This window comes from Coptis chinensis, chromosome 6 (genome assembly GCF_015680905.1).
Source record: "Coptis chinensis isolate HL-2020 chromosome 6, ASM1568090v1, whole genome shotgun sequence".
NCBI classification, from domain to species: domain Eukaryota; kingdom Viridiplantae; phylum Streptophyta; class Magnoliopsida; order Ranunculales; family Ranunculaceae; genus Coptis; species Coptis chinensis.
The window spans coordinates 64,971,839-64,999,664 of NC_141461.1; the positions used below are offsets into that span (position 1 = coordinate 64,971,839).

General features: G+C 35.2%; 1 pseudogene; it reads left to right on the plus strand.

The window, feature by feature from the left end:
- Positions 1 to 5,015: 5,015 nt before the first annotated feature.
- Positions 5,016 to 27,826, plus strand: part of LOC147493962 (putative mannitol dehydrogenase) — a 42,706-nt pseudogene continuing 19,895 nt past the window's right edge.

The following is a 27,826-nucleotide window of genomic DNA, read 5'->3' on the forward strand; positions in this document are numbered from 1 at the left end:
ACTTTAATTTTTTACGATAAATAATTGCCCAAACTTAGTTAAGTGATTTTGCATTGTTCATTACTTTGGAAATGTACTCTTCATTTGTTTCACATAGTGTTGCTCTTGGCAAGTTTAAATATGAAAAACTTTCACTTTAGGATACAATAGTATTGACTTACACTCGCTAATTGTTTTACATGTAGGTTGAATATGAGAATCAAGTTGTGGAGGGAGATATACTGAGGGTAGTCCTCACCTTGTTGGGTACTACAGAATACTGTAGTTATGCTAGAGTTGTAGGCTATTAGCAAAGACGCGGGTTTGTTGGCTTCATCCAATAATGTGTTGCGTTTTGGCGGGATAGGATGAATACGTTTTTATTCTACTGGGATATGTTTAATTTTGATTTATATTCAAATACATATATCAGCTTATCCAAGTCCATCTTGGTTTGTAAAGTTTCACCTGAATTAGTGTTTGTAAATATTATTTTGAAACTTCATTGATTATGTTTGTTTGTTTAGAAAACTTTTATTAGTGCAGATATGAAATGTAGGTCCAATTTAATGTGGAATGGTCTGTTTCTGTTTTCACAAATATTCACTAATTTTTTTTGAAAAAGAAAATATATTTATCACTGTTTTAACCAAACTGTAATGACTAGTTGTCCTTTTTGTGACGGTTACAACATGATTACATTACTATTTCATCAAAACCGTCACAAAAAGTATGATTTTTTGTGACGGTTTTGAAATATTTGTTACTGTTTTATGTGGTGGATATAGGCTTATCTAAACGGATAATTTGTCACGATTTTGGTAAAAAAAAAAAATAACTCACTTGGTCACGGTTTTGGAAAAAAAAAACAGTGATAAAAGACTTTTTTGTCACTGTTTTTAACAGTGATATAAAGCTTTTTTTCTTGTAGTGAGTATAGAATAGGATTTATGTTTTGTAATATTAATATCATGCTAGTGTTCTTTACTTTTCTTTTATTAGTATAATTCTTTAGAGTTAGAGAAGTATTCTTTGTGTTGCCTTAGAAGGCTCATGGAGTAGCTGCCTAGGGAAAGTATTCTTTGTGTTTGCCTTAAGTGGTGATTCATTGAATGGCCGCTCTATTAGGAAGTACTCCTTGATGTTACTCTTGGTAATACATTGAATGGCTGCTCGAGCTTACATAAAAGGAAATAAGATATTAATAGCATAAACATAGGAATAACCTTAAGTAGAGTTAATTGTTAACGATGTTTCGTCCAAGAGGGTACCGGCACTTGCTCGATTGCCTAATTGTAGTCCACTTGTAAGAACAACCATGAAGTAGAAGGTCATTGAATCAAAAGTATTAGTGGATTCTAATCTCTTGAATTCCCTCTCTTATAAATTCTCAATAGTTTAGTTTATCATTAGAATCTAAAATCGCTATAATCATAATTTTTAATCCCTTAAACCCTCTTTCCAGTCCGGTCTTTCACATAACATACACTTAAAAGTGGAACGATACCCTACTCATCATTTACTTATTGAGGGATAATTAGGTTTTGATACGGTTTTGTTTTGTTCAACAACCATACACCATCTACATACACAAAAAGAGGCAAGGTCAGACGCCGTTTCGGGTTTGTCTATGAGCTCAATACGGATTAGAGATGTAGTGATAAGGTGCTCTAAAAGTTTGTAACTGATCTTGCATGATTATGATTGGCCCTCTTCCCGTATCTCTCTCTCTATACTAAGAAATTAATCTTGGTAGTTCTACGTTAACTTGCATTCCAAGTTTTAATTGAGAATATCTTTAACAACATAAGAAATAACCTAAAATCCTACTCACTAATTCCTTTGAAGTTGTAAATTTCAGTTGTGAACTTTAGCCTAGTCCTAAAGTTTGGACAATCCCTTACTCGATCTATGCTATCGACCCACATGAGTAAGGTAACTTAACTAGTCGGACGTTTTACAAACTTTGGACTCAAAAATAACAAACCTATAAAAAGTCTAATTATCAACGAGCAATGGATTCCACATAGACCAACCCTTAGAAGTACGCAATCTTCATTCTTCTAAGGGCGGTTTGAGGATCAATTATGTATTGCTAAGGGTCACCCATATCACCATGATATTCGTACAAGACATCTTACGTCTTGCACAGTAAATCTTCTAACACACATAACTGAAGCCACAGTTTGACTGGATTGGGTTCAATAATGATCCCACACGAAAGTTGCCTAAGATCACCTGTTGTGGTTTGTTTTTCAAACTTAGCTTTAAAAATCACAACTTTTGTACAAGTTATTTTTATAACATCTCTCCATAGTTTTTCAAAAACTTGAGGATATAAAAATTAAAATTTTAAGCCCTAGAGTAACCAAAATGATACTGGATAACCGTATGATACTGGAACTCTCCTATTGGACATATAACTATTGGGTGTTAGTATATCTTACACCCACTAAGAAGTTTCTTGGCGAGGATTTGGTGTGAAATATTCACCTGTTCAAAAAATCGTATGTCCTTTGGTTCTGTAAGTATTTAAATAATTAGAGTTATGAAGATGTTCTGAAGCCTAGAAATATATTCCTTTAACACGCAAGCATGAAAAATGGTGTTCCAAGTAGGCACTAAACAAGCATCGACAGAGTTAAGAGAATGTGAAACAAACAACAATAAGTAACATAATACCAGTGGAAACTTTCTTGGGTGGCGGAAGAGAGAATCCCCACAAACATTTTCTGGGTCCTAAAAACACATTTTCCATTCATATCAAAATATAACACAGACAATAACACCACTCCCCTATGAAAGACGATAAGCTGATAAAAAACAACTTGGTTTGGTTTGAACTAAAACTTATATTATATTTTGTTTGATATAAGCACATTACATCCCTTGTCCCCCAAATAAGAAAAATAGGTCTAACTAAGCTATTCAGATAAGTAACAATAACTTAAGATTGAACCAAAACTTATTCCATATCAAATTTACCCTAAAAATTTGGAACAACAATACTTACTTGTTTAGTTCAAGTTCCATTACATCAATATCACTCAATACCATAATGATCCAGTACTTGAAACTCAGAAAAAAATTTAATCGTCAATTAAGAAAAAACATTAAGTAGAAACTGCAATTATCATTCAAAAACCTTTAGGATCATCACATTTAACACTTCGAATCAGAAATTTCACAAATCACTTCAAAAATTGAAACAAACAACCACCAATTTCATGTAAAATTACGTAAAGTTACTTATACGAAGCACAATTTGATACGAATTTAGGTGAATTTGCTAACCTAGATCTCAAAATCAATTAGGGTTTGCAAACTTACCAAGGAAGAACATTTGTAGATGATCTCTTTCAAATCGCCTGTTCAATTTTTATTAGGGTTATGAATATTTGGAGAAAGTCGGAAAGTGAGCTGAATTCAGAATGAGGGGCTTACCTTTTTCTCTTCTCTCTTTTCTCCCTTCTCTTATGAACTATCTTATATAGTTGGGTAGATTGACATAAATAACCTTATGAAAGATAAGTTGGAACGGATTTGTAAGATTAGAACGGGTGTTAGGCGTTCCAAAACAGGAACGCTTATTGTTCATTCCAAATAAATTTAGCCACCGTTCCTATTTTGAAAAAAATGTAGTGCTATATGGTTGGAGATACCTTTTGAGAAAAATAGGATTTAAAAAAAAAACCCCAAAAATTTCATGGTAGAATAATTACATAGTTTACCTTTTAGTTAACCTATGTAACCAAATAAACGCCATATCTTATGAGAGAATTTAGGCCATTTTTGGATCGATATAGCCAAACCAAAAGATATGTTTTCTTTTAGTTACCCCCTTTGAGTTTTCACCAATTTCTAAAAACCTTTTTATTTCTTCGCCATCAATCCCTCAACCGTTACTATACAAACAATAAAAAACGTAACCAATTGATGAGTTGAGAATTGGATGAACTGTAAAAAGAGAAGAGAAGGCCTTGTACAAAAATAGAATAGTTAGAAGCTTCAAAGAAAGAAAAGAAAGAAAATATTCAAAAATCGAAATCTCCCAAAAGTTTAAAATCAAAAGGAGTCGATTTCAAAAGAAGCAAGAGAAAAGTTAGAACTCCCAAAAATCAAAATCACATTGAGTCACAAAGCCAAAGGGCTAAAGAATGAATCACAAATTCAGAAGCAAAAGAACAAAACGAGGTCTTTCTCTAATTACAAATATCCTGAAGACCCAATTTCTCAACTTATCAGAGTTTCTTTTCCCTTCCTTTTTATTTCTAAAACCACTACCTTAGCCCCGTAGTTCCTAATAAAATACCTCTAGCTCAACTAGGAATAGGATGGTCTGATAGTAAGTGGATATTGTGATTAATCGACCCCGGTTTCTTTGAACGTAATTTGTATATGTGAGGAATATAAGTGCCCTCTGCACTTGAGAAAATGAAACTTGAGGGAATCTATCAGAGAGTTGTGATTGCAACACACCCCTGTTAGAACTCACCTTAAGGACGCTCTCCAAAAGTTTTGGAAATGACTATGCTTTTGCATTTCACCGCTCATGTTTTGCATGTTTATCTTTAGATAATTAAATTACTGTGTATATGTTATTCTGAGTTCAAAGGAGCTTTTCTTTATTCCCCCGCTAATGAGATATATAGACCTCTGAGAATAAACAAGGAAACAAGACCTTTTGTACTAGATAGAGGAAGTTTGTGAGTACCTTCTATGAAAAACTCTCACGAGGCTTAAGCTCATTCACTAGGGAATTCCTAGTGGTTTAAGGCATGTTGCATATGATCAATGCAATCGCACTCCGCGAAACGAGACTAGTATAATATATCACATATTTGTGATCTTAGTTTTTTCTCTCTCATCTTTGCTTGAGGACAAGCAAAATGCTGTTTGGGGGTAGTTGACTAGTCCCCAAATGTGCATTTTATTACCTTTACAATGGATTAAAATGGCTATTTGTCTTTCTCAAATGCAGTGATCGGTGCATGCATTGCATTCTCACGTCCTACTTCGGAGCTCCTAGAGTCAAAATGGTTGTTATGGGCTATCAACTTGGTAACTTGGTATGTCTAGATAGTAATGTTTCCATTTTTTGGGTGAATTTGATGCTCTGAGATTCATGTTAGTTAACTACATTATAACTGCTTGTGATTGTGTGTCTAGATATGGCTTTAGTCGTTAAGGCTGGAAGGTTTAGGATTGCTTAACATATAATTAGAATTATATTAGAATACTTCTAAAAATGATAAATGTCGTTCTCTGGGGTACGTCTAAGAATGATTAAATGACCTTTCTATAGGGAACTAAAATGTCACTTATGATATTGGTTTTTCCCGTTAAGTTAAATATTCTTGTGATGCATCATAGGCAATAGATTAAGATTCATGATCAACTTTAACCTTTCACCAGAGTATACGGTTTACGTCTCATGTAGATAATCCAGCATTGCATCTATTTTCTCCCTAAATTGCTTCTTGATGCTTAGTAACTAGTTTTGCTCACCTGCACTTGATTTCTATTAGGAGAGGAACAATTCCAATGTGCTTGGTTCAATAGTAAATATTGGGATATCTTACTTAGATGCTACTTTCACTGTTGGTGTGAACAATTGTGTTTTTGCTTCTCAAATAGAGCACTGAGGGCACACCTATAGAAATTCGACAAGTACTTTTGCACTGCTTGGATGGTAATGACTTAAATCATATGGAAGGAGCACTGGATGCTCTATCCAAGGTTCGTATGGACTTTCCTGGATTTTTCTTCTCATTATGAGCTAAATAGCTAGTATGGCGATGAAAATTTATTTTGACAGAGATTCATTCCAAGAAGGGTATGAACTTATTTTTGCAATATAGTCACCCTTCTTATCATTTCCTTGTACATAGTTGCCTTTTGAACTTTTGTATGTTTTTGGATGGTTTTACTTACAATCAATGAAACTCACTCATTATACCAGTTGAAGTGTCATATATGTACTTATGATGTGTGTTCACTAGCACTTTTTAATGAATTGATTATCTACTATGTGTCTTATATAACTGCTTCAGAGTTATCGTTTTATAGGATCCACTGCCATGGCTCTCACTGTTGCGTCATGATACATAGAAGAGGAGTCTTAATTGCATGTATTTTCTCACTGTTTATTTTTATCACGATGTTTTAGGTGAATGCAAATTTTGGGCATCCTCCCTTTTGGTTTTGATATTGAGGTATGCCTTTTTTGTGAGGTTGTCTATCGTTTGATTTTCATCGTTGGATTTCAACACTACTATATTTAGCTAAACTGATTTGCCTACTGATGAAAAAGGTGCTGAAATTTAATCACATCAAGGTGGTGAGATTAGTAGCTGAACATCTTAGACCAACTCAACTTGGTACATCCCTATCAAAGCTAAAGATGTTGGAAATAGCAAGGTATTAACTACAAATCCACTTATATCACGGTAACTTGAAATTGTATCACTTGAGCTATGATGCTTTTGCATTATCATTTTTTCTATATATGCTTTAGCATGTATATTGAATATCCGAATTGTTTCTACAATATTTTTAAGTTTGTAATGAGTGTGTCATATATTCGTGTGTTGTGTGCCAGGGTATTGGTGGATATATTGGGAGCTTACATTTTCAAGTTGTTGTAGAAGATGGAGTGATCTGGATCAAATGGAACTTGGAAGGCTGAAAAGTGGATCTCTCCCGATAGTGAACCATTTTGACTTTTGTATCGTAACTTGTGTTATAAGTTGTAAGATACTTTTTACGTAAGTTGTGTTATAAAAACTAGTTAATGCCCGTGCCTTCAGCACAGATTTCATGAAGTTATAATATATTGTAGCCCCCTAACAATCTCAAAGTACAATAATTAGGCAAAGGAAGAATTTTTTTAAAAAAAAAAAATTGGCTTTTACACTTACTTGCCTATGGATAGACTTCAACTTTGCAACAACATCCAAGAGCTACACCTCTTCCTCCGAACACAATAGTAATTAACTATTAGAAGTAATTAAAAAAATTGAATCAGCAAATACTTGAACATCACTGAGAACTGTGTACTCTTCACAAAGTACTGTGTTTTATAACAGTATGTAAAAGACCATTTTCTTCTTTAGTTTCGTTACTTTTTGCATCTTAATCAGTAACTCTTGGTGATTTTCCAAGTAATTCTTTGATGCTATGTATTTGTAAGTTATGTTCATTTATGTCTACATGGTAAAATCCAGCTAAATATTGTATAGTGATGAATTTGTGCAGAAGGCCCCAACACCTACAATGAATATCATCAGTGGTTGCTAGTTGCTGGTACTGGAGAAGTGTATACTCTCCATTGTTCCAATAGTTGGTCTGTGTGATGGTAAAATACAGTAGCATGTAACAATTCAATTGCTCAACAACTTTTCACAGACTACAGATACATTCAAATCTTACCAAAAAAAATCACAAAATAAAGATTGCGCTGAGCACAAATTACACTGGATCTCACTCACTAACTCACATTTTTACTATTAAGTGCTAGCAGTATCTGTATAGATTACACTTTTTCTCACATTGGCAATCGTACTTTTACTCTATAAATCAATTTCAAAGAGGAAGCAGATTTTCAGGTAGCAACGGCAGTACCAGCCCCAACACTAACACTACTTCCAATGCCGATTCCAATACCTCCATCGCCAACGACAATGTGAGAGGTGTAACAGTCTAGTGAATATATTTGATAATAGTATGCCAAACTACCGAAGTCAGAACCAGTGACCACCAAAATCAAAACAGACGACAACGCAATAAATGCATCATTTTAGACTGTTAGATGAAAACAATATATGCACTAAGTAGCAATCAAAGGTGTACAATATATCAATTTATTAACTGTGCTTATATTGCTAGCAGCATAGCTATCAAGGATCAGGAACAAATGCAACAAAATATAAGTTAGTTGGTCAAGCGGTTTGATCTACAAATCGTGTAACGTTTCACAGCAGTGCAAGAATTTTTAAGCAATACACTATGCTCCAAAGAACAACCTATAATATGTCTCATTTCCATGAATTATTCAAATGAAAAAAATGGGAAAAAAAAATATTTGCCATGCAATACAACGTGTCTAAACCTTAGCAAGAAGCAAGAATAACAAAAACCAAACAATATGCCAAAAAAAATCCTATTAAAGACCATATATGATTCTTACTATGCAAATATGGAATAAACATCCCTGTTAACCTACACAACTTTCATCTAATCATTGCGTGTGTAATGCGCTTAGCTAAGATTTCTTCACTAAAAGAGCGATGAAATGCTTATAAATAGTCATGCCAAGTATACATAGATTGGTGTCTTGGCATCAATAATGTTAATTTGATGAACATAAAATCAGTGCACATTTGCAATTTGGTCGAGTGGCTTTGCCATACCGCTATAAGTGTACGTTTTTCCTAGGCATTACGACCTTTTTTTATGTATTTGCACCTCCATTTTAAAACACAACATGAAAATAAAATAAAATACCCGAATAAGGTGTACCTTTGTAGCACCTCCTTATTATTTATAGAGCCTGCAATACAAACTCCATTCGCCGGTGAAAGAATTATAAAGTACGGGGAAAAGAATAGTAATATATAGAAACAACAAACACAGCACGAAAACAAAAATAGCGAAAACACACAAATACAAACAAACAACGGTTTCTCAGTTGGGAGGACAAAGAACTAAAATTAAGTACATAGAACTTAGATTACTTTTAGAATTAGTGTGGAATGATTGTTGGGTCCACTTGGGATTGACTAAAGAAGTTATACAATCGGATATAACTAAATGAAATAAACAAAAACAGATAAAAAACCTATAATGTAAAACTATTACAGTCTAAAAACAGAGATGAAGAAACAAAGTGCAAGGTTAAGATAAACAAAGTGCAAAGTTAAAAGAAAGGCACTGGAGCGTTAATAGCGTGAAAAGGATATTACATTGGTGCAGACGTGTAGTTGACCCAAATGAAAGAGATGTGACTTCAAAGTTCTGCAATTGGCAATGAAATCATAATCACCTAAGTGGCCTAAAATGAGGGTACAATCCGTTAAGCACATATAAATTTTAAAGGGATTACAGAAAGGTATAATACCTCAAGTGTAATCAATGTCTACCTCAATGACATAACTGAAAGCCAAACAAAAATATTGACTAAATTGGTATAAATCTTAACACACACGATTATGCAATAAGAAATTAAGTTTATTACAAAGTCCAGGGAACAACATGGATTTATGAATTTCTTTTTTAGGAGGGGAAGGTATCAAAAGCTAAAAGAGAACAAAGTGATCGACATAGGTAGTTGGAGAATATTTCAATTCAATAGGAATGTATATGCAATATTAGTATAATGATACCACTTTGTAACGCCCTAAATCTCATGCAATTACATACCTAAGATACGTGACTTTTCTAGTAAAATTTCGACAGAGTCTCCTTTGTATATTCGACATTTCATAAATATAAACCTGTCATAACCTGAAAATTTAATAAGAATACATCCAAACCAAATATAAAATCTCATACCTCAGTCGTAAATTCAACTACTAAAAGATATACTGATTCGTAGAACCAGCTACTTAACCATCTCGACCAATGCCAGTTAAGTCAAGTAACCAATCCTTGAATAAGAAGAAAACTATAAATATACAAACATCCCAGAAACCCTAATACACGACTTATACAGTGCAACTAACATACATACATCTCCACGTTACAGATACATTCAAATCTCACCGAAGCAAAAATAAAAACAAATAAAAAAAATAAAAAACACATCACATATTACAGATTGCGCTAAGCACAAATTACACTTGATCTCACTCACTAACTCATAGATTTATAGAGTATATGTATAGATTACTCTATAAATCAATTTCAAAGAGGAAGCAGATTTTCAAGTAGCAACGGTAATACCAGCCCCAACACCAACACTACTTCCAATGCCAATTCCAATACCTCCATCGCCAACGACAATGTAAGAGGTGTAACAGTCTAGTGAATATATTTGATAATAATATGCCAAAGTACCAAAGTCAAAACCAGCGACCACCAAAATCAAAATAGATGACTCCTAAACATACGCAATAAATGCATAATTTTAGACTGTTAGATGAAAACAATATATGTATTAAGTAGCAGTCAAAGGTGTAACATATATCAATTTATTAACTGTGCCTATAGTGCTAGCAACATAGCTATCGAGCATCGGGAACAAATGCAACAAAATATAAGTTACTTGGTCAAGCGGTTTGATCTACAAATCGTGTAAAGCATAATAACTGTTTCTATGTATTTGTGGATCATAGAAAGAGTTTTTACTTTTATCAAATTGTGTGCAAATTTGAAGAATATAAATGGAATCTTAAGTCAGTTTGGCCTTCTCAAAATACATACACAGTTCAAATGAAGAACTAAGGCGGCATCACAACAAAGAAAAGATGGAGTTTAAGGAAACTACATTCTTAGAAAGTCAAAATATATACTATATGGAGCTTGGATCTTTAAGTAGTTAGGCTTACAGATGGATGCCATTAAGCTTAGGAGAAGTGGGTGAATGAGAAACCAAACTAACAGAATTTTCTATGAATGACTTTATTTACCACCTATTCAACTAAATCCCTCCATTCAAACTCAGCGACTCTCTATATATAAGCATAAAGCCAGCATAACTCAATTTGAAAATCACAACAAAAAAAGAATTAAGAAAGATTGGGAAACATATATTTTTTTATATAATTCCATACAATGCAGATCAAAGTTAAAATTTTCAACACAACAGCTTTAAGATAACGTTGTCTTATTTTGATATAGATAAAGTGATAAACATGGTAATAAATTGCAAACCTATTTCAAAAAATGTAAATAAACCCCAAAGTAAATCTTCAATGAAAAAAACCCCCCAATTATGTATGAAAAAAATAAAAATAAATAGAGGAAATAGAATGAAAAAACTTACCAGGTTCGAGTACAATGGGCTGCGCTGTAACAAAAAAATGGTCAACCTGATACAACAGATTAGAAGAGATAGGGCAATGGTATTCCAAACCATCAGAAGCTTTGTAGACATCTGATATTCCCCAATGAATTATAGGGGGTATTGTTTTGTGGGTTTTGATTGAGAAAAAGGGTTTTTAACCCCTTACATCAAGCTGAATAAGTTGTTTTTAATCTACAATCTAAACGAAACAAAACTAATAAGAAAGCAATCACAAACATTAACAAAATTGAGAGATGGTTACCAGACAGGCATGAAATGAGAGAGAGAGAGAGAACATGTGTACAGGAATGCAAGTGCGAGGATGTTAAAAGTACGAAAAAGCATTGAGTGTCTTACAACAAAGAAAAAAGATTACAATAATGGAACATGCTTATTATACACTGTTCATTTACTTACCGGAACAAACACTGTTCGTTTACTTACAGATGATATTCATCAAACTACATGTGTAAACATTGATCTAGAGAATCACCAATAAGACAATCTGATATTCAAGAGAAATTCATTTAGCCATGAGAAACACACAATTGAAAAGAATTAGAAGATTAAAGAGAAATACTAACCTGTTATGTGAAACCTGATTACAGATGCAGCAAGAAGCACTATATTAGAAAAAAAATTGAAAACTATGAAGCCAATAGCCAATAGCCAATCCAATGAAAGCCGATCAACTATAGGAATCTCAAAAGTTGATTTACATAATCCAAATAAATAAAAAAAACATACATAATTTCAACTCAACAGTTTCGCAGTTTTAGCCAAATAAAAAAGGCAATAATTTGGGAAAAAATAACAACTGAACAAAAGAAGTGAGGAAGATAAAAATTTTACCTTGAAATGTGTGTGTTGGCTTGGCGTGATAGAGAGTGTATATACACTGAGATCAGAAGTGGAATTAATCAGGAGTAGTTTAGAGAAGACGAACAGAGAGAATGCTAGAAGCATATCGAATTCGAGGAAGAAGAACAAGTGGGAGGCAAAATGAGAACATATTTATTATTTGTTGTTGTGAGGGTAGAGTGAAAGAGATGGGAAGAACTTTGGAGAACGAATGGTTTTAAGGTATCCATTTTTTTTTTCTCATTTAATTTTAGTTTAAAACCTTTGAGAGTGAGAACAAAGGGTTTGTCGATTCTTTTCCCTTTTCACAATTAAGACCACTAATTAATTAATTTCTAACCTCTCATACTGTGGTGCATTGGGGACCCTCGATTTATACTCCCTGAAAACGAATCCCAACTGCGAGTCAGGAAACCGAGCTGTTTTGTTAAGTTGATGGGGATGCTACTATCTGTGTTGACTATGGCAAACCCTATCATATTAAAGCTAGACGTTTCAAGCTCTACTCACATTTTATCTATTCTAACACTTCTAGATGATCCGCTTTTACTTTTGCAATTGTTGAGTCTCTAGATTCCAAGTATACTTTTGCTCTTTCGCCTAATAGATTTAAAATAACTCCAAAACTGTATTAATGTGATACTCAGAGATCATCTTTGCCCCCAGGCTACTACCTCACCATAAACTATATATAATATTACTTCATCAAGCATCACATCTTCCTTCCATATCAACTCAGGCTAGCAATGTCTCCTACATTAATCAATAAAATGCATCACACCATATGAGGTGAGACTTGGTACTTCCCATCTACAGTATTGTCTTTTACACCGCGCCAAGTGTGCTTTACTGATGGTTCACTTACACCTATCACCAGCAAGGGTAATATCTGCTTGTCCCTTGATGTATCATTATATTTTGTTTATCATGCTGCTTGGCTTGCCTTGGCCCTTAAGCCTTCTCTCTGATAGTTAAGTGATTTTTCCCAGACCACTGTTCTTAGTCCAACTTAGTCTATGTTTGATGTCGTTGCAAATTTTGCAAAATATTCCTACATAGAATTTGAAGAATAGAGGTGATTTGAGGACATAATAGCCAAAGGTGAGATTTGGAGTTATCACTCAGAAGCAAAGCTTGGGCTGAATTAGCATCTTCTTTGGTATGTAATTAATGGTGGAACAACCTACCATACCCTTGAATAAGTCCACTCTAATTCTAAAAGATTTATGTTCTTTATCCAATTTAAAATTCTTTGACAAAAAAATTCCAAAACACCTTCATTCTCAAATGATTCTAATTACCATGAATCTTTAGATTCATTTCACCCATCACTTCTTACATACTATCCTCTCTACCATTCCACCTTACTCTTCATACAACGCTTACCCAAAGAAGAGATTTAACCTACAACGTGAACCCCAACCCTGAAATATCTGATAAATTAGTAGTAATTTCAGTTCATTTTGCTTTTTCTAGTTATGCTTCTGTTAGTATGACATCACCATAAAGAACACCACCTTAGCTTTTGCTTTTGCAAAGAGTATCAAAGCAAGAATGCAAATTCAGTATACTACAGACAAAATCACAATTGTATAAGAAACTAAAAATTAATGTTTTCCATATTGATATAAAGTTGAATCGCGGATAATTATAATTTAAAGTAGTTTTACCAAATTTGGTCCAAATATGTTATTTCTATTGTTTATACGACAAAACGAAACAATTTTGAACAATTCGACCATAAAACTCAAATCAATTATATCGAAGGATAGACTTACTTGATCAAAGTCAGCGGCAATATAAGATCAGGCCTCATAGTCATAATTAAAATCTAATGATTCCCTAGGAAGAGAAATTGAGAAATGAAGCCTAGATACGTGTAAGATATTTCAACAGTTAATTGTGGCATTTTCTGGGTGGTCTTTTGGCTAGTTTCAAAATTCGAAATCTAACGCCTTCACTTTTGAGTTCTCCATGTGTGACGCATTGAAGCGTGAACCTGAATACTACTTTACATTATCAGCCCTGCCTAAACTAATAATAAACAGGAAGCTTATATAAGATAAAAAATTAAAAATGATACTTGTATTAATAGCAAAAAGGTTGTGTTACATAGTGTTAAAAATATATATCAAGTTCCAAGGAGAATTAAAAGGAAGTTTTGTTAAACTTCACTCTTTTATATTTAGTTAAAAAATCTAAAATAAGTGAGTCCATCTTGTTCGGAATCCAGGCTGACCTTCCCACCATTGTGCAGTTCCTTTGGCCATGGCTTTGATGCATAAGCCCTCTTCAAGTAAGGCTAAGGAGTGCATGAGCTAATCTAGTAGTAGCAGATGCATAATACTCAAACATAAGTCCATATTTGGCATGAGTCAATAATTCCAATTAGAGTAAACGAACCGAAAACAACATATCAAAATTTCTAATATAATAAAGAGTTCATGATAGAGTGGGTAGTAAAACTCCAAGCAATTTGAATAATATCATATCATTAACAGGAAGATATTAATTAATGAGTGGGTGGGGGCTGCTGATTTGACAATTATTCCAAAAAGAAAGAAAAATAAAACATGAAAGCTGCCTACACGAAAATGCGAAAGGAATAATGTTAAGATCCAGCTATAAAGTCATACCTAAAGCCACAAACTCATACCTATAGAAGGGCTACGGACTTTCTGGACTAACTGCTGAATCTTGATTAAAATACTATGATCTCCTTATATTGCGCAGTTGCGTTTATACAATAATACCCATATCAAGAAGTTGCTCCCTAGGATTATGGATTGTAAATCAGTGCACAATAAAGACAGGTAGTCTTGAAGTTATGAACACATTTTTCTACACTCGCAAATATCAAATAATATCAACGACATCATATTGTCCCTAGAGGAAGAATATTATCACCTTTCTTTTTAAAAAAAAAACAATTCAACAGATAGTGTATGGTTCCGACGTGTTTAGTCGACCAATACCATAATACTAAAATTTTAATTAAAAGGAAAAAAACAATTCAGCAGACTACCTATAGTGATGAGACAAACTTTACCACCTCTCCTTTAGTAGAGTTGCCAGTCTGCCATTAGTATACCCTAATTCTTTCTCTCAATTAAAGCTAAAATTTTGATAGTAAAATATTTGACTGGTTCTCAGTCTATGACCCTGTTAAAAATGTCCGCTAGAAGGGACACGAAAAAAATGACAAAAAAAATCTACGATACTAATCATACACCCTATATACCTAATTAGAATAGATAATATCGTCCAATATGAAGATAAATATTCACTAAGAATATTTACCCATTGAAACATCACATAACTACACAATAGCATTTACCAAAAATAAGCAATGAATATGATTGCTTTCTCAACAGTGGGAGCATATTTGAACACCTTCACACAAAAAGAAGGGAGAACACAAATGATATCCACAAAAAAGCATTAAACATTTCATACCTGGACGTTTTCAATTTATTCAAGAATTCTTGCAACAAAAGATTTGTCATCCTGAGTTCAATGAAGAATAGCTTAATCAGTAATTCAATATAGATTTGATTGTGGTGTGGACTTTCATGTGAAAACAGAACACATAAGAGGAGATTACTTACTTGTGAGAATACCTTCCAGCGATGGATTGAGATAAATTGAAAAAGAGAGAGGTGAGATTTGATCTAAAGATAGACTACCTGAGAAAAATTATAACTTCAGGGTTCAAACTTTGAGACGAATTTCAATGAGGAGATTGTAGAATACAACCCATTTCCAAAAATAAATCAATTGCAGATAAAATAAAGAATTTGATGAGAACAAAAACGAATGAAAGAGAGACACTTCCAATTTTATGCCATTCTTAGTTCAGTCTCCAATAAAACAATGAAAGTAAAAGGACAATTACAGAGCATGACAGCAGAGAAAGAGAAATTACCTGCTTGAAAGAGGGGGGATTCACAACTGAAATCAATAACAATGAAGAAAAAAGAATAAATCACTATTAAATAGAGGAGATAAGATAATAATATTCGAGGGAAAAGAACAGTACCTGAATGGAATTGATAACTGTAAAAAAGAAGAATAGTTTTACTAATGAATAAAGCGATGAAACTCTAAACGTAAGTAAAACTAAACGATATTACGTTTCTAATTTATCAAAGTTTTCTACTCTCAATCCTATTGAGATATAGTGGAGTAGATGATTCGTTCCACTCCTAGTTCTTTCACAAAGTAATGTTCTCTACGTATAAATAATCTTAACTAAAGTCTAATGAGAGATTTACAAATTATAAGCTAGACTACGATGCAACTACCCACAAGATACAACTAGTCAACTAAATAAACAGCTATGAAAATACTACGTCGATTCTATGATAAAGAATTAGGGGGGGATTGATTCCACCTTAACTCAACTTAACTTACTAACGATGAATCGTCGTAATCCGAATTGAACTACTACGCAGAACAATTGGTTCTTCCTAATCCCTAATTACACATGGCATTTCTACCACTTCATAACTAGCATGTGAACGATTAAACCCATTCTCATGGTGAACTAATCGTTTCTAGAGTGGAATAAAAATTACGACTATCCTACGCTAACACAAATCAAGCTTTCATCAAGGCTTCTCAACCCCACTCTAATGGAGGTTTAGCCGAGAATCATTACACAATCATTTTCGATTAAATTAAAACTAAACATACTATAAAGAATTGAAATTTACTAATCTAAATTAAACAATAATTAAAATCTAATTAATAATTAAGAAATGATATCAACAAGAAATTAAACTAGATCTATAAATGTAATGACAGAAAAATGAATTGAATAAGAATCTACTAATTTATTTATCTAATCAATGAAGATCAATGATTTAAGAGTTTAATCTAAAACAAGAATTGGATTTGAAACTAAACTTAAATAAAAACAATTAAATCTAGATCTAGAAGCTATTCTAATGGCTACTTTCTATTCTAAGCTACTTTTATTTTCTAACCTAACTATCCATCCTTTACAAAGAGTCAAGCTTTTGTTTTTATACTTTCATATCCAAAAATCGTGCATGGGCTTGGAGCCATGTTTTGGGCCGGAAAATCGGTCCCAAAACCCAATTCTTTCAGTCCGAAAAGGGCTCTTCAGCTGGATTTGGCTTCAATAGATTTTTTGTCCACTTTTGCTCCTCTGATTGGGTTAAGGCTTGAACCATTGGAAAGCTCTTTCCGAGCCGGTCGTTTTGACATAAGGTAGGCCCAATTCTAAGGTCTGAGTCCAAAGATATGGTCTTCGGAAATTCTGCTGACTTGTGCACTGTTTCTGCTCGTGTTGACTTTTCAGCTTTTGACCGGGCTTTACAAAGGCTTTGTCTCCTTGAATCTTGGCCTTTATTCACATAACTCCTTAGCAACCAACCTTTGCTCCTTTATCTCACTAAAGTGACACATTTCTACACATAATGGACTTTGAAGCCTGAAATACATAAAAACACGTAATCAGTATTAATTCTTACTTATTACTCACATAATTGGTATAAAAGTACGATTGTTAAGGGGTTAAAACTACAGTTTTGGGCTCTTATCAAACCACCCCCAAACAGCATTTTGCTTGTCCTCAAGCAAATATGAGAAATTAGAATAAGTAACCAAAAATAGAGTTCTAACTACTCTCGTTTCGCTGAGTGCGATTGCATTTACCATATGCAATAAGGCTTAAACCACTAGGAATTCCATAGTGGACGAGTTCTAGCCTCGTGAGAGTTTTCCAGTGAAGGTACTCACAAACTTCATCTATACTACAACGACTAAAAAATAAAACTATTGTTTCCTTTTCATGTCTCAACTATCTATACATCTCACTAGCAAATGAATAATAATAACCAAGTCGAAAAACCTAAGCTAATATATGCATAATAATCAATCATCTATGATACAAATATATATACTATGAGTAATACTATGAAATGCCTAGCGTGGTTCGTTTAAAACCTTCGAATAAGCGTCCTTAAGTAGGTTCTCACAATAATAGTCAAGATACAACACTCGATTTTTCCACTCAAGTTTAAGCTACTCCGGTCGTAGAATGGGCACACTTTTTACCTTACAATCTCAATGACACACAAAAGAAGCCGAGTCGATCAAACACATCCCGCCACTTACTATCACACTAACCTATTCCTAATTGAGCTAGAGGTCTTTATTAGGTGTTGGGGGGATTAGGAGATGGTTTAAGAAGGAAGGAAATGGATATTCAAAAGGACAAGTCCGAGATAATAGAGTCTTCATATTATGTAACTTAGAAAAACTTTGTTATTTTCTTTTGCTTCTATACTTTGTCTCCATCCTTAGCCATATTTTTCTTTTTCTTTTCTTTGGCTTTTGACTCCCTTTTATTCTATTTTTGGAGTTTTTATTTCTATTTTTCTTTTTCTTTTCCTTGGATGGAAACTTCTTTTCTTTTTCTGAAGCAACTAACTAATTTTTGTTTACACAGGTTTTTCTCTTCTTCTTTTCTTCACTCATTCTATTCTCAGACTTATTCTAGATTGGGTAAGTTGAATTTTTTATTTTGTTTTGTTTTTGTAACAGGGTAAAGGAATTGTGGTTTATGGAAGGCTAAAGAAAGGCTCAGAAGGGCGACTAGTGGAAAATAATTCATAGGTTTGAATTTCTGGCTATATCGATCCAAAGAGGGCCTAAATTCTCGCTTAGGATATGGCATAGTGATCAAGCAAGTGGACGTGTGATTTCTCTATCCGGATTTTACTTCTCCCTTGTGTCATTTCTCAAATGTTTAAGCTTCATATAAGGCTTTAGGATATATTCTCACAGATTTATAGAATAAGTACTCTAGCCTAGATTTCGTAAACTTCATCGCTAACAATCATAGATACTAGTGTAATATATTTATAGATAGATGCAAAGATTATTACCTACATATTAACCTAAGTTTCTAACAATTATTCGATGCAAAAGCTACATTGAGACTTCTAGATTGTTAAGAGCATAGAAAAGAAAACAATACCAATATTCCTAAGTGTATAGCATAGACTTATTTATTTATATTTTTGAAATTTTTAACTTGAAAACAAATGCATATTATACATATATCTATATCCTAACAGTTGCATTAATTACATGTGTTTCTATCCCCGCCAAACAAGAAGCATGCTTTGTCCTCAAAGCATTTAAATAAATAGGGTAGGAAAAATACCATGGAAACACGTGAAATTCTGGAACATCTGCAAAACAAGGTTAGAACATACTAATATAGGAAAAAAAAACTAACGCAACTCTATAAGAGTTCCACCCATTATGGGGTTAACAGAATAAAATTGCTTAGGACATAAGCAGACACTAACTGGAATTAAAAACTGGCCTTATCTCCCGCTTTTATTCTTCATCCTCCTCATCCTCTTCTTCTATAAAGAAGTGAGGTTCCTTCGCATCTTGCCATGCCATTATAATTTGCCAAGCTTGCCGCCATTTATCATCTACGGATGATAACCTGTTAAGCGCCACTTGGTCGGATGGGGTGTAAGGTGTAACCTGATGAGGTTGTATCCTCCACCCTTGCCAAGACATTGCACGGAAAGATCGAATAATAGAATTGGTGGGTCTCACAATGTTGACCGTAATCCAATCCGTGAAACGTGTACAAAAAACAGGAAAGAAACATAGCATAATACGGGAAATTAGAACAGGCATAAGAAGGTACTTATGCCTCATGCTATGGGCTCGTGCTAAACTAGACATCAAGGTTCTGGGAAGGTCATGACACATACGTCCCGTGGCTAAAGCAAGGAAAACGCTGCAAGTGGCATCATTCACAGAAGAAAAACGTCATTCCCCTAAAATGTTTAGCATGATCCAAAACATAACAGTTCCTATGTTCATGGACAGTCTACCAAAGGCGACATTATATTCCCCTTGGTCCTCGATATGGAAAATGCCTGCCCCATACGACTCATGCATAAACTCATAAGTGTAGACATGCATATTATCTACCCAATAGCACCATGGGTCTTGTATTTCAGCGGGCATAGCAAGTCCTAGAACAAATGCTAGCAAGAACCTGGTAATTTCCATTGGTTCATCATTAATGTTGATGGAGAACACTCCGGTCTCTCAAAGAAAATACAATTATCATAAAAATAAGATGCAAGTGCTGGAGAATAAAGTTCATCAGGTCTTACCATAAGCGGTTCCCAGCCTACGTATGTGATCGCCTCGCGAAACCAAGCACCATAAGTAGTGCTTTGGAACAAATCTTCAAAAGACTGTTCCGGTATTATTGTAGGACATGTCATCTCAAAACGATGCTCTAGAACAGCTGCAAATGATCCGGGAACAACCCGCAGAAAACTGGAAATTTTTGTGTTTACAGAGGTCAGGGCGCAGGTGCGCTCTGATGATTTTCGAGTTCCAGTGTTTGGGCGCGAGTCGCGCTCACCATGGGCGCAGGTGCGCTCAGTGCAAAATTTCTAACAGAGACTAGGGTGTAGGTGCGCTCCACTGGGGCGCAGGTGCGCTCCGAGGTGCTGATTTGTGAAAATGGTGAAGAACAACCGGAAACGTGGGAGTGAAAGGTGAGTGATGGAAGTTAGGTGTAGTGTGGGTTGTGAGTGTAGAATGAATGAAGTTTTTATAGGTTTTAAGTTGCTAAAACGGATCGGGAAGTTGCCAAAAAGTTTTTACGGCAATTTCCTGAAATACTAAAATTTTCAAACCCGGAACGGAAACAACTCATATTCTTGATTCTAAAACAACCCTAGTATCTTTTAGGTTGAATTTAGGATAAAACTACCTAACTTATCGAGATTTCATCCTAACCAATATTTATTCATAGATATGCCCATATCGGCAATATTCTCACCCTAACTCCGAAATAACTTCTAAAAACGAGGGTCATATAGAAATTATGATGGAATAGATAATACCACCCCCAAACAATTTGGAAAGGTGGGATCAATATTAAACAACCACGCACAATGAAAATAACCGTATTATATTAAATTTTTCATTCAAAGTACGTTTCACTACAAAATTCAAATTACCGAATTAAAACTGACATTAAAATAACTAACAATAATAAAACTACAAATAAAAATCATCAAGCTATACTATCCCTAAACACTTCGGTACTGGTAGTGGAGGGCACACGCTCAGGAGATGGCTCTTGAGCTCCCGATGGCCAAAGCACCATTCGCCTTTCGGGCGACGACGCCAGGCTCGATGCCGATCTTTGTATCCTCGGAAGGAGAATCCCCATGAGGTGGAAAGCGTCAAAGCATATCGGCTCGGAACTAGCCGAGAAGCTAGCTCAGACCCTCATCTGTTCCCACCGCCATCCTCCTCACTGGTACGAATCTCGGTTATGGTGGATAGTAGCCTCGAGAGTCCGGAGGTCTTCGCAGATAGTATTGAGTGAACGCGATGCCACGATAAATCACAGCCATGCGTTACGATCCCACCAACACCTCTCCAAGGCATCGGCGATGAAAACATGTCAAGTCCTCCTCGTCCTCCGAAGTCATTCTCATTTCGACGCCCTCCTCGCCGACTACCCTATCCTCGGACAACCTCCAAACTTGTTGGATACACTCCTTATAAATCCGAGGATTTCGGTGTAGTATGAGGTAAATCCTATCGACGTCGAGTCGCTCTCAAACTTCAAAGATGATCTTGGTTATCAACACGGGGAGAGGTGCAATAGACTTCCCTACTCCCCGATCATGTTAAGCAAAACTCCAAGATACGTAACTCATACTTCTCCCGGAGTATCCATAGAATGTGAAGGCAGTTCGGACCGATATCGGCGACCTTCTCCTTCCCTATGACATTCCTACCAATCCATCGAAATGCAGCCACCGTTGGTTCTTCGAGGGATGCCCGCGAACACAATGCGAGCTCACATTATAGTTCCCTTCGGTAACAGTCGCGTTCATCAACGGCTCGACCCCAGTATATTGGGACTCCTGTAACGTGGCATCAAGATGGATTCTAGGCGGAATGCCTAGAATCTCAGCCAACAACCCAGTAGTTACTTCCTTCCTCCTCTTTGCCACCGTAACAAAAATTCGATTCCCCTCCAACTCCCTCGTGTTGTAAAACCGTCGGACTAACTCTTCGTGGTAAAAGGCATCGGTCGAGTACCACAAGCTATTCCAATCTCTACTAATCATTTCATCACCGTAAAATGGCGTGAAGTGGTCGCCAGTAAATGCTTGCTCTAGCAAAATCCGGCGTTGTTGAGCCATTGGAAGTTTTGATAAGGTTAGGGGGTTTGAATAAGGTAGGGCGAAGCAATGAGGGACAACCTCACTAAAAAAAATGATGGTGGTGGTGGTGTGGTGGCGCGGCAGCTTCAAGATTTGGATTTTTCGGTGGTTTTTGGTTTTGTAAATTGATGGAGGTGGTGGTGGAAAGGTTTTTGAGAAGATTTGAAATTGATTTGGATGTTTGGCGTGGGTGTAGTTAGGTTTCTTTTTAATTTTATTGTTTGTTAGGGTTTGAAGCTTGGAAGTTTGTCAATGGCGGTTTGGAAGATGAAAACGCACGACTGTTGGTGGAAACATAGGGGCGAAGGTGCGCTGCCGGTGCGCGCGAGTTAAGCCCAAGCCCAATTCAAATTTTTCGAATTGTTGTCGATTTTTAGCGCGACTTCAAACTAACATTGCCACTTCGTTACCGGTCTGATTTTTTCGATTGAAATATGGAAATGATCAGGAGAGAATTTCCAATCCAATGATCCATAAAACACTCTATTCCGACTGTATATGACATATAAGATAGTGGAAAATGCCTCAAAGTGCGTGCATGACATAAGTTATGCGAATGAATGAACTCTAAATTCATAGATTATGTCAACCCGAATCAGAATACAATTAAACGGCCTAAGCAACTCTAATGGGACATAAAACATTCTAGGACGGAAACACGAACACCCCACCCCCAAACAAATTTTTTACAACAGAGTTTAGAAATTTTTTTTTTTTTTTTTTTTAAAGTGGGTCTTTTAAAGTCAGATTCCCAAGACTTCCTAGATTACTATTGTTTATTATTTAATATTTTTTTTACTTTTATAAGGAAAAACAATAAGCAATAAGGACATAATTCACCCCATAGAGAAACATGACTCAAAAATCCAAGAAAACATGCAAGAGTGGAAAACGTGAATTATGTTAAACGTGGACTTAGGATCCAGTACTTACAGCCACACACTCCCTAGGGAGGGCCCGGTTACCTTAATGGTGCACTCACCAATATATGGAAATAAAAGGAAATGCACCAAACACAAAAATTGAGTCGTTTATAGTCAAATACTCGAGACTTTATCTAAACATATGTATGAACATGCAGTTTATCATATATCAACAACCGAAATAGTTGTGGATCATTCCATAAATAAATATCACAAAAATATACCAAAACACAATCAAGCACCAAGCATTCCTATGACGCAACCTAGTGAAATGAAAGCGAAGTCGGATAGACCTATAACGTAACCTAGCATGCACCTTCTTTTTCATTTTTGAACGAGAGGGTGTCCTAGTGAATAAGTGTGGAAAAGTGAATGGTTGTGGAAGATATGGTGGATATGGATTAGTTGTAGAAGGAAAACATGGAAAAATTGAGGATGTGGGTTTAGCATAAAACTCATTCATTGTGTAGGTAGGGACTGTCTCAATTCTGAAAATGAAGGTGTCAAATGGTTTGTCCTTCTGAAATATTTGTTTCCTAGGAGGATTTAAAAAATTATGAAGCATAGGAGAAACAAAAGGATCGAGTGCCAACTCGAGATTCCTTTGAAAGGGTGGAAGGAGGGGAGTCGAGGCGGATGTTGTGCAAAGTAGTTCTTGATAGGGTGACTCATCACCTGCTCTAAGAAACTCATCGAATTCCTCATCTAGCTTGGTCATATCCACCTTACTATGGTATTCCTCTATATCTTTGAGAAAGTCATCTATCTCGTCCTCATCCATAATATGTGTATCGACTAGTGTAGGGGTGAAAATGTTGGAGTCTGAACTTTCAAAGGAAAGAAATTTGGGCATCTGATTATCAGTGAACGTGTTGTTGAAATAATCTCGAGTGAAGTTCTCGATCATGCTAACCTCTCCATCCATAGATGAATCGGGTAACTGTGTCTTTGTTTTAAAAACATTTACTTCAACAAAAAGATGACCAAAAAACATGGACATCGAACCATCGCGGCAATTTATGAGCGCATTGGCAGTTGCCAGGAAAGGACGCCCTCAGATGATCGGGATAGAGTCGTTAGCGACTTTTGTATCGAGGATGACGAAATCAGCCGGATAGAAGAAATCCTGAACCTTTACCAACACATTTTCAACCACCCCCTTAGGGTACTTAATAGACCGATCAGCTAATTGCAACGTTATTTTAATGGGTTGCATCTCCTCTAGACCTATTTGTCTATACAAATAAAACGGGAGTAAGTTAACACTAGCCCCCAGGTCTAATAACGCGGTCGTCGTATAGGAATCTCCTAAGGTGCATTGTACAGTAGGACGACCAGGGTCCTTGTACTTAACAATTCCGTTATGTTCAGATAGAGTTGAGAATTGTTCTGTTAAAAAGGCGTCTTTTGGTATATTGGTCTTACGCCTAGTAATACACAACTCCTTAAGAAACTTAGCATAGTGTGGTAGCTTTTTAATAGGTTCGAGGAAGGGAAGGTTTATAATTAGATTCTTGAAAATGTCCTTAATCTCCTCATAATTTGTATCCCTAGTTAACATGGCTAATTTTTGTGGAAACGGTGGTTTCTCTCTATATTTAGCATATGTATCACCTGGATGTTTAACTTTGGCTTTCTATTTCTTAGGTTGTGTTGTAACTGGTACCTCTACAGTGGTAGGCTCTTCAGTTTCTATTTCGATATCTAGTAAGGTAGCATGTGTAGGAGCTACTGATGGGGTAACTATAGGCATAACTACTTTGTTATCAACCACTCTGCCAGAACGAAGAGTGGTGATGGCATTTAGCTCACCTACGTTTTCATTTTCATTACTAGTATTACCGGATACCTCAAAGGCCGTGTTTGTTATTTTAGGATTAGGTATCGCGTGACCTGGAAACACACCTTTGGGTTGGGCTTTATCTTAGGCCAACTGTTGGCTTAAATTATTAATGGATTGTAGAAGTTGTTGGTTAGATTGAGCCATGGTTTGGAAGAGTTGTTGGCTGACCTGTATGAAGGTGTCAAGAAGATCTGGTTGGGTGGCTGTAGTGGTTGATAAAACATAAAATGAATAGTTTACCTACGAAATGAACGATGAAACTCAAAACGTAAGTAAACTAAAACTTACTACGAGTCTATATTTATCAAAGTTTCTACTCTCAATTCTATCGAGATAGAGTGGAGTAACAAATTTGTTCCACTCCTAGTGCTCTAGCATGGAATGTTTTCTAGTTAACTAATCGGTCTTAAGTCTAATGAGAGTTTTACGAGGGGAAATTATACTACGATGCAACTACCCACAAGATACAAACTATAATTGATTCAACTACAAAAATACTACATTGAAAAATACTACGTTGATTCTATAATAAGGAATTAGGGGGGATTGATTCCACCTTAACTCAACTTAACTCACTAACGGCGAATCGTCGTAATCCGAATTGAATCAAGCTTGAGAACAATTGGTTCTTCCTAATCCCTAATTACACATGACACTTCTACCAATTCATAACTAGCATGTGAACGATTAAACTCATTCTCATGGCGAATTAATCGTTTCTAGAGTGGAATAGAAATTACGACGACTCTACGATAATCGGAATCAAGCTTTCATCAAGGCTTCTCAACCCCCTCTAATGGAGGTTTAGCCGAGAATCATTCCACAATCATTTCCATATGAATCTAAACTAAACATAATATCAAGATTCGAAATTTACTAATCTAAATTAAACAATAATTAAAATCTAATTAACAACTAAGAAATGATAATCAACAACAATTAAAACTAGATCTAATAGATTGAAATAACAAAAACTGAAATGACAAGAATAATCACTATTTTATTTATCTAATGAATGATATTCAATGATTCAAGAAATTAATCTAAAACAAGAAAATGAAATTCTAAAACTAAGTTCTAAAACTCATTAATGGAGGCTAACTAATCTAATTCTAATCTAGGTCTAACTATCTACCATTAACAAAGAGTCAAGCTTTTGTTTTTATACTTTCTGATCCAAAATTCGTGCATGGGCTTGGAGCCATGTTTTGGGCCAGAGAATCAGGCCCAAAACCCAATTCTTTCAGTCCAAAAAGGCCTCTTCAACAGCAGTTGGCTTCAACAGACTTTTCGTCCACTTTTGCTCCTCTGATTGGGTCAACGCTTAGACCATTGGAAAGCGCTTTCCGAGCCGGTCGTTTTGACATAAGGTAGGCCCAATTCGGGTGGTCCGAGTCCAAATATACGGTCTTCGAAGTTCACGACTTTGTGTGTCTTTGTTTACGCCCAGCGTCGACTTTTCAGCTTTTGACCAGGCTTTAGAAATGCTTTGGCTTCTTGAATCTTGGCCTTTAATCACAGAACTCCTTAGCAACCGACCTTTGCTCCTTTATCTCGCTAAAGTGGCACATTTCTGCACATAATGGACTTTGAAGCCCGAAATGCATAAAAACACGAATCGAGATTAAACTCTTAATTATTACTCACATAATTGGTCTAAAAGTATGATGGTTAAGGGGTTAAAGCTACAGTTTTGGGCTCTTATCAAACCACCCCCAAACAGCATTTTGCTTGTCCTCAAACAAAGATGAGAAATTAGAATAAGTGACCAAAAATGGAGTTCTATCTACTCGTTTAAGCTCACTGAAAAGACAGCATTGACCATATGCAACAAGGCCTTAAACCACTAGGAATTCCCTAGTGGACGAGTTATAGTCTCGTGAGAGTTTTCCAAAGAAAGGTACTCACAAACTTCATCTATACTACAACGACTAAGAAATAAAACTATTGTTTCCTTATTTATGTCTCAATTATCTATACATCTCACTAGCAATGAATACGAGAATAATCATGTCTAAAACTTAAGCTAATATATGCATAATAATCAATCATCTACAAATAAACATATATACAATGAGTAATGCTATGAAATGCAGAATGTGTCCGTTTCAAAACTTTGGAATAAGCCCTTAAGTAGGTTCTCACATAAAAGTCAAGACAAAAATCACTCGATTTTTCCACTCAAGTTTTGCTACTCCAAAGGTTAATGCGGTGGGCATACTTTTACCTTACAATCTCAATGACACACAAGGAAGCCAAAGTTGATCAAACACATCTGCCACTTACTATCCCACTAACCTATTCCTAATTAAGCTAGAGGTCTTTATTAGGTGTTGCGGGGATTAGGAGATGGTTTAAGAAGGAAGGAAATGGATATTCAAAAGGACAAGTCTGAGATAATAGAGTCTTCATATTATGTAACTAGAGAAAACCTTGTTATTTACTTTTGCTTCTACACTTTGTTTTCCATCCTTAGCCATATTATTTTTTTTTTTTCTTTGGCTTTTGACTCCTTTTATTCTATTTTTTTGGAGTTTTTATTTTATTTCTATTTTTATTTTTCTTTTCTTTGGATGGAAACTTCTTTTCTTTATTTTCCGAAGCAACTAACTAATTTTTGTTTACACATGTTTTTCTCTTCTTCTTTCTTCCTCATTCTATTCTCGGACTTATTCTAAATTGGGTAGGTTGATTTTTTTTTATTTTGTTTTGTTTTTGTAACAAGGTAAAGGATTTGTGGTTTATGAAAGGCTAAAGAAAGGCTCAGAGGGGCGACTTAGCGGAAAATAATTCATAGGTTTGAATTTCTGGCTATATCGATCCAAAGAGGGCCTAAATTCTCGTTTAGGATATGGTTTAGTGATCAAACAAGTGGACGTGTGATTTCTCTATCCGGATTTTACTTCTCCTTTGTGTCATTTCTCAAATGTTTCACTCTTATAAGGCTTTA